The following is a 9,365-nucleotide window of genomic DNA, read 5'->3' on the forward strand; positions in this document are numbered from 1 at the left end:
ATGTCGGTCTGTTTATGACTTATGTTTGTGTGTGGCTATTTTGTTTTGAATCTATGATCTTCCTTGTCAAAAAAGAAAGGCATTATTTAAGATAGGCACAAAAGAACAAATTTCCTCCTTTTCCTCGCGCCCCACCTGTCATGTCTCTATTCCCCACTAGTGGGGCCCGCCCCACACTTTGAGAACCACTGCGTTATAGACTTCTCCTGCCCGTTGCAGTGTGGTGCGTTTGAATGCCTGTGTTTCATGAACTGAATTATTAAAAGGATAGGCTGGACAAAAGGATACAAAATTAGGCAACACATTTTTATTTGATTTATTTTCTGGCTTTCATGTGCCTCTACTACAGACACTTCAGGTATACTACTTGGAAATGATGCTTTGCTAAGGTCATTAAGGTCATATAGGAGGCATCCATGTATAAAGAGGTCAATATTCCAAGAAGGTTTGAACCTTCCAAATTGGGGGGACCGGGGGGGGGGGGGGGTAGCTTACTGTTGTCCAAGTGTTAATAATGGACTGGGTGTCATTTTTTGTCATCTGTCAGGCTTTATTTGTTGGATTAACTAACCATGTGTAGTGACCCTCAGCTAATCCTCGGGGCTCTCCCAATCAATAACGCAAGCACACAAACAGAGACACACACACACAAAGACAAAAGCCCGCCAGTGAGTATATTACTAGACAATAGGATGAGAATATTACAGGTCCATTAGGTCGCGGGCGCATATCTCACTCCGCCCGGATGCTAATCCCTGACCAATTATGAGTGGAGTGGGGTGTGTGTGTGTGTGTGTGTGTGTGAGTGTGTCGGGACATGTCAGGCTGGGCCCTGTTTGTTTGCGTCCCCTCAGGTCACCCCATGGGCTGTGTGGAGAGGCTCCTTGTGTTGACATGTCCTGCTCAGGTAATGGCAGTGTTACGGGGACAGCTGGCTCAGGAGAGCATGTCAAGCCAGGCGTTGCCCCGCGCGACACGGCCTCAGTGCCTGAAACGCTCAACTTGACCAGCGTTGAACCCCCCGGGACCTCAAATGATCGATCCCAGAAGGGCATATATGGCTGGAAAAGCTCATTTGTAGGTTCACAATCACCACAAACTTCCCAACAGAACACAAGGCTGACAGACAGAGACAGGCACAGACCAGACCAGGCACCTCCATACAGCCATCCACCCGTACACAAGAGCTGGACAAGGGCTAGCCAGCGCTCTCACTCTGGAGATGGGGCAGTGGGGTGCATATCTGGATGATGTTTATGTGTGTGTGTATAAGAAACAGACAGAGAGAGAATAGTACTCCAGAGAGTCGTACAGAACACATTGTTGGATTTTAATGTTACCGGACGCTTTTGCTATATCCAGGAAAAGTATAAGGTAAGCCATACATTTGTGCTATTTTTTTTTTATTGTTCATCGAACAACATCTAACCAACTTCACAAGCAACCACTCAGTTTTGTGCATTGCTCAGACTGCGTGGTTTGGATCATTTAAGTCACATGTGTCAGAGTTCACATGGATCTGCTGTATCTGTGGGAGGTGTATTTCTGCTATGGACAGAAAGGTATGTTGATCTGAAAGGACATCAGTAGTCAGCTGCAGAAGATGGCAGATATTTGCCCTAGTCCTGCCACAGATATTTGCACATAGTCCTGCCACAGAGGGCAGATATTTGCACATGGTCCTGCCACAGAGGGCAGATATTTGCCCCAGTCCTGCCACAGAGGGCAGATATTTGCCCTAGACCTGCAGGAGAGGGCCGATATTTGCCCTAGACCTGTGGGAGAGGGCAGATATTTGCCCTAGTCCTGCCACAGAGGGCAAATATTTGCCCCAGTCCTGCCACAGAGGGCACGAGAGCTGAGGGGGCTCTAATGATAGCAACCTTTCAGGCGTTCTAAAGATGTTTAGCCGTCAGGGGCATCGCAGACATGGACACAGCGTGGGGCAGCATCCAGTGGTGCAGATTTCTAATCTAAAGCATGTGAGACTTTATAGAGACTTTGAATCTAGTAGGTCTTTCGCTTCATGGAAATTCAGTAATAGGATGAACAGAAACCAGAGAAGACCCTGAATGAGACATTAAGTAGGGAAGAAAAAGAAACGGAACACATAAAGCGCCAAATGGCTTTTAGAGTTGCTGCCCATCATGTTGAACAGATTGGGAGCGTTTCAGACAGTTGTTGTTGTGTGTGTCTGACAAGTGGTGGATTCTTGGAAAAGGCCCAGTAAGTGTCCATCCCGTCAGCAAGGAGATTAGCTTTGTGTTAGGACATCACCTAATCAAAAGGTTAAACTGGTATCAGGGCAGCCTCCACAGCAGATTGGCCTCAAAAGACCTGGCTATGAACAGCCTGCTGCACTGGAGCGTGTCACGGCTTAAAGCATCTATGGGGTGTGTGTGTGTTTGTTTTTGGTTGATTGAATATAAATGGAGCATATTTAGTCTATATATATTGCCTTTTCCTACAAACTTGTTGTTCTGCATAGTTCTACTGATGTAATTTTTGTCATAACAAGTTAGGGTTAGGGTAACAGTTAGGGTTAGGATTTAGGTTAGAGGTTAGTATTAGGGTTAGGGTTCATGTCATGACAGTGTCATGTGTTTATGACAGTGTCATGTCACTCTTATGTCGATACTGTCAAGTAAAGTGTTATCCATATTTTTTCCAAAAAGTAATACAATTTCTCTCCTTCAACAGTTGATATGTTGTCTTTGAACTATTCTCAATTAAATAAAGGGTTGACATGATTTGTAAATCATAGCATTCTTTTTTTATTCACATTTTACAAAGCGTCCCAACTTTTTGTGATAATACATGATAATACATAATAGTAATACATATTGGTATCAGCAGGTCCTGCTGTGTGTGTGTGTGCGTGCGTCCGTCCGTGCGTGTGCATGTGCGTGTGTGTGTGTGCAGATGAGTCAACTGTCTGCCAGATTTTGAAGATTTACAGGGAACAGGTAGTATTCATCTCCCAGCACCCTTCTGAGATCTCATCTCTGTCATGAAGTCCTTATACAGCATCTGAATTATCAACCAATTGATCTTTTTTTCTTTCTTTTTTCTTTCTAACACACCCTATCTTAACTCCATATGTGTCCGTGCTGCTACAATTAAAGGGTCACTTTGCCTGATGTTCGGGTTTTACCCATCTCCATTTCTGCCCTGGTTATCATCTGACCTGAGACGTGGCCATTTTGACACTCCGAGACCTTGGGTCCAGTCCTCATGAGATGAGCTCCATCCTCGGTTACCGTCTAGGGCCATAATTTAGATGACAGACAAAAGTGCACAGTCAGGCTGTTCTCGACACCGTGGCCATGTCATTTCCTCGAGGTTGTATTTGGTCATTGGAAATGAATAGAACTATTCTGATGAGCTAGATAGAACGGCAAAAGTGTTACAATCTGAAGTTGACAACAGCTAGATTGTGTGAGCTACGAGTGACAGCTATGCAGTGAGTGGCTTATAGAAAAATGACCCGACTAAATGGGCGAATATTCACTGTCATTTTTAAATTTACTTCAGTTGTCCATGTCTTTGTTTTCACAGTGTCCCAAACCGGAAGTGACCCACCAATGGTTCCGCTTAGGATTTTGCTCATGGCATTAAATTAGCAAATAGATTGGAACAAGATATTGAATTTTCTTTAGTATGACTTTAGACTTTGCACCCTGAATGAGGAGAGAGCTGATGTGAGATAATTATTTAACTAGTAATCTCATGATGTATGCTAACTTAAAAAGTGCATAGAGTCACTACAAATAGTAAATGGTAACCATAGGTAACCCATAGATTACCAACATAAAACATTCAATAATACATACCTTTAACTTAAAACAAAATAACTTGAATTTCTTATAGGACTCCAGGCAATGGCCAGTCATTGCAATAGGCATTTAATATGTGTTGTTCCCAAGTGGTCCTAACCCTTACATCTCACACACATGGCTGTAGTGTTTCGTTGGTCCTCCACAGCATGTTCCATCTCACACACAAGGCTGTGGTTGTGCGTGTTCCATCCCACACACATGGCCGTAGTTTGCGTGCTCCTGATGAAATCAATATGACAAGGTGTCCTCATCTGCCACCACGCTCCCGCACCCTGCAGAGTCTCTCCAGATTCCGCAGTGATCAGGATTGTCTCCTGGTGTCTAATCAATACGGATGATGCCAGATTAAGAGCCCCTGTGTTTGGCGAAGGGCCTTGTATTGGAAATCAATACTTGCTACCCTAGACCCGGGTGTCCAGTGCCTGTGAAGTTTAAGACCGGCAGAAGGATTGTCAGGATTTGTCCCGCTGCATGCCGGTCTTATCTCCAACAGGTGTCAATAACTGCAGTAGGCTAGCGGGTCAAACACGGGGACACCACAAATCCACAACTTGTTGCTGTGATGCAGTATTGTCTCTTAGTTTCCCTTGTTGCTTCCTTCAATAAATCTCCTGAGAGGAAGTGTCTTGGCTTGCCAGGGACTTTGATTATTTATTAAGTTTAAGTATTAAGTATTAAGTATTAAGTATTACGTTTTTTTGTTTCTTTACAGTTTTTGCCCATTGCTTGAACACTTTTTACAACATTCGGTTCATTGTGTCAAAACTTTACACACAAGCACACAAGACACAGCACTGGGAAATAAACCATTCACATCTATGTCGAATTGAAACACTGCTATCAAAACCTAACATCCACTCTGATGACAAAATGATACACACTTGCATCATATGAATCCACTCTCAGATTAGCAGCAACACACTAGTGTACTTTATTTAAAACATTGCAGTCTTTCATTTTCACTGCTTTTATTCAGTTTATCAGTTAACATTCTGTGAAGCTCAATGTAACACTTACAGTTTTTGTTATGTTTTTTTTTTTCAACAAAGGTTTTGACAAAAAACAAAAATGAAAGTACTGAAAAGTTACAAATTACATCAACTCAATACTGTACATCACAGTACTATACTTTACAGTACAGTAGTAAATGCAGTAACACAAAAATAAAAATAAAAACAAAACACACTACTGTGAAACAGGCTTAGATGTGGTGGAGTCTCTGCCCAGCTTCCCTAATTGTCAGGCCATGATTTATCACATGATCCACCAAAGTTTCTGTAATATCATCTGAAATATTGTTCCGTGCATAGCCTCTTCGACCTCCTCCTACTCCTCTTTCTCTTTGTCTTCCTCTACCTCTTGCTCTCCATGCCTCCATGCTTGCAATGTTCTCAATGGCTCAACTGAGGCTTATTTGTGGCTGGCTTATTGGTGTTCAGTTTTGTAAGCAAGTATTTTCACATGTGTGTCTAAGTGTTTTCAATCACCCAATGTGTTTTGTATTTTGAATAGATGTGTTGTCCCAATGGTACCATGAGATTTCCTTTATGAACAAAGTGTCTGTATGAAATATGAAATGTATGTCTGTATGAAATGTATGAAATAGTGTGTAGTGTGCAGGAGCAAGTGTGTTGCAGAAAGGTGCAAGTGTGTTGCAGAATTGCAACTAAAGTGCAAAGCAGCACTTTTGTTTAAGGTATAGTTACACTGTGTTTAAGGTATAGTAACAAAAGTTTCAAGTTTTGTTACTTTGGTGTAAGCATGTATCTATAGTGTTCAAAAAATGACGACCTCATGACCAACAGAGGTGGCGTCTCTGAAAGGCTGGCCAGTTCATTAGTGACAGCATGATGTTTCATTAAGAACTTTAAGCAGCCAGTGGGTTGTTATAAAGCCCTTTAGGAGTTAGCAAGCAGATTAACTTTATGTGAGCTTCCTCACCTCATTGAAAAGTTAAACTGGTATCAGGGCAGTAGAGCCCGTCTGACCACCTGTAGTTAAACCCCCAAAAAAACAGTGGTCACCAAAGTCCACCAAAGTCTCCCCCACTCTCCCCCCCTTACCATCCAGAACGACACGGATTCCTTTAGGTTTCTACGAACTACCATTTCACAGGAAAGTGGTCTCCCATTAGCAGTCTTCAGACCGTCGAGCCAGGCCAATTTGGGGGCTACCTGGTGATAGTAGCCCAGGTCTACAAGCCTCATAACCCTGAGACCATTGTGTTCAGACTACCAGGCCATTAGCCTCTCCGCATTACACCTCGACACACCCTCGCTTGTGAAACGTCACCAATAGCCTACCACACATTTTCAAACAGGATAAGCAGAAGCTATCGAAGTCAGTCACCTAGTTCTGTCCTTTTATGTGTATATCACTTAATATTCATTTCTATACAAACCAAGATGGTGGATTCCTAAAGAAACGCAAGCACCCACAACATATGTGTATCTAAATGAGCTATGTACCATAAATGACATTTTACCGTGACTCGAAGAGCTGTAAACAGTGTTGTAAGGCTGTGTGTACAAATCCGCTTGGAGCTCCAGTGGAATTTTGATTTCACGACAATGCCGCGTGAGTGCATCCACCAGTCCATCACCAAACTCTGAGCGCACAGTAAAGAAAATAGGATTTTGAAGGCAGTAGATGCTCCTGCTAAGAACCAAAACAGACTTTGTTCAAATCTACACATCTATGGCTACTGGAAAATGTAAAGTTCATTTATCAAATGTTATTTTGAAGTATTAGAAAACATCTTTATTTTAGAATTTCCGAATGAAAGGGGCTGAAATTTGAGCTTTTACAATTCTTTAAAGTATTCCACACTATAAAACACACTGGCAGGAATAATTTAGTGGGACGATTGTCTATGTTAGTTAACTCATAAGTTCACGTTTTACTGTGCTACATGGCGACCTCTGGACAGAGTTAGCCTACTGACAGGCAAACATCTTTAACATGGACGTTACCGCTATCTCTAAACTCGGTGTGCTAGCAAATATGCTACTACTGCATGTGCTTTCATAGCCATTTATTTCTCGACTCAACACACAACAACGGGTTGACCCCGCCTTCACCTTGACACCACCCCTAGCCCTGCTCTAGCACCAAGTGGCCCAACGTTTTGGGTGGGCCAGAAATCAGGGGTCAGTGGCACCAATATAGCCCCCAAGTGGCACCAGTTAGCACCCGCACCTGAAGGTGTAAATGCAATTAGCCCCGGCACGGCCTGGCTAGCTCGGCTTTGGCTTGACAGTCTGAAGGGGCTAAGGCCCAGCAGAGGTTATACTTCCTGCGACAGCTAAGGAAGTTTAACCTGCCTAAGGAACTGCTGACCACTTTCTACTCAGCCATCATACAGTCTGTCATCTGCACCTCCATCACACTGTCTGGTTTGGGTCAGCCACCAAACGGGACAGGGCCAGACTGCAACGGACAATTAGGGCTGGGAGAGCTGAGCTTCCCTCCACCCAGGACCTGTACCGGTCCAGGGTCAGGAAAAGGGCAGCAAAAAATGTTTATATTTAAACCTCAAATCTTAGTCTGTACTGACATTGCACTTTTTCTTTCCCTCTCCTCATTGTTATTGTATATGTTTTGTATATTTTATTGTATTGTATATTGTATATTTGTAACAGTATTTTTGTATATTTCTTACTGCCCTTTCTGTTTTTATTCTTATATGTAAAGTGATTATTGTGTACTTGAGAGAAAAGAGCACCAGAGTCAAATTCCTTGTTTGTATACGCAAACCTGGCCAATAAAGTTGGCCAATAAATTCCGATTCCCCCCCACCCCACCCTACCCGTCACACACACACACACACAGACACACACAAACACACACACACACACAGACACACACACACACAAACACACACTGCCAAGATTGTTTGCTGGAGGGCGCTGAACTAACTCTGTAACTGTTTGTGCTGTGTGAAATCTTCATATGATATTCATATCTGTTCTGTGTGAAATCTATTCATATCTACATTATATTTTAATGTCACCCATTTCCGTCCATTACACGATAGACAAAATCTCAGTTCTCTAAATCTCAGTTCAACTGTTTCAATCAAAGAGTGCCCCTAAATAATAGTCAGTATACCAACAAATTGTGTGTTTGGGTAGTTTGGACAGCCTCTGTTTAAAGCTAGTCTTCCATGTGGAAATGGATTCTTTGGAAATTGATTTTTTTTTTTTAATTGCTCCAGTGCCTGTGAAGTTTAAGGATGGACAAGTGATATAGGATACCAGGATGGATATAGGACATCAGGATGGATATACGACATCAGGATGGATATACAACCCGAATTCTGAAAAAGTTGGGACGCTTTGTAAATGAATTAAAAAAAGAATGCTATGATTTACAAATCATGTCAACCCTATCTTTAATTGAGAATACACAACACAACACAACATATCAACTATTGAAGGAGAGATATTTGACTATTTCATGAAAAATATAAGCACATTTTGAATTTGCAACATGTCTCAAAAAAGTTGGGACGGGGGCAGCAAAAAGGCTGGAAAAGTTGTGTAATGATAAAGACAACAAAAGGAGGAACATTTCACAACTAATTAGGTGAACTGGAACCATGAATGGGGATTAAAAAAGAGCATCCCAGAGAGTCTCTCAGAAGTAAAGATGTGGAGGTATTCATTACTCTGTGTAAACCTGTGTGAGCAAATGATTTCATTATCTACAGTAGGGTACATATCATACATACATAATATCATTAAAATATTCAGAGAATCCAGAGAATCCTTTTAAACAAGGGACAGGGCGGAAAAAAAATATTGGATGACTGTGGTCTTTTGGACCTCAGATGGCACTGCATTAAAACCAAACCTTTTTCTGTAAAAAAAAGCATTGTATGGGCTCAGGAAAACTTCTGATAACCATTGTCTATGAACAGTTTAATGCTCCATTCTACCATGCAAAAGAAGAAATGTTATTTAGACATCATACAGAAAGTCTACCATCTTATCTGAGCCTGAGCTCATTTAAAATAAACTGTTGTAAAGTGGAAAAGGAAAATTATTTTTGGAAATCATAGACTCCTCTGGACTAAAGGGGAGAGGGACTATTCAATATCCAACGTGTCCAACTTGTTATAGTGCTTAGTTCAAACCCCAGCATCCATGATATGTGTGGAGGTGCATTAGTGCCTATGGCATGACATCTGGCAAGGCACAATCAATTCTGAATGATGTTCACAGGTTCAACATATACTATCATCCAGACAATGTATTTTCAGGGAAGACCTCAAGTATTTCAGGAAAACAATAACATTAATTCTCCACATATTTAAACAGTATTTCTCCATAGAGGAAGAGTCTAGGTGCTAAAATGACCTGTCTGCAGCCCAAACCTGTCATCATGGGTGCATCATGGAATGAAAAACATCCCCAGACTGTTGAGCAGCTGAAATCCTATATTGGGCAGAAATGGGACCACGTTTCATTCTCAAAACTCCTCAGTTCCTAAACATTTACAAAATTTTGTTAAATGAAGAGGTGA

Source organism: Alosa pseudoharengus, unplaced genomic scaffold (genome assembly GCF_046254945.1).
Source record: "Alosa pseudoharengus isolate Yale_2024_CS ecotype anadromous, Long Island Sound unplaced genomic scaffold, YU_APseudo_1.1 YU_APseudo_1.1_scf_4, whole genome shotgun sequence".
Lineage (NCBI taxonomy): Eukaryota > Metazoa > Chordata > Actinopteri > Clupeiformes > Clupeidae > Alosa > Alosa pseudoharengus.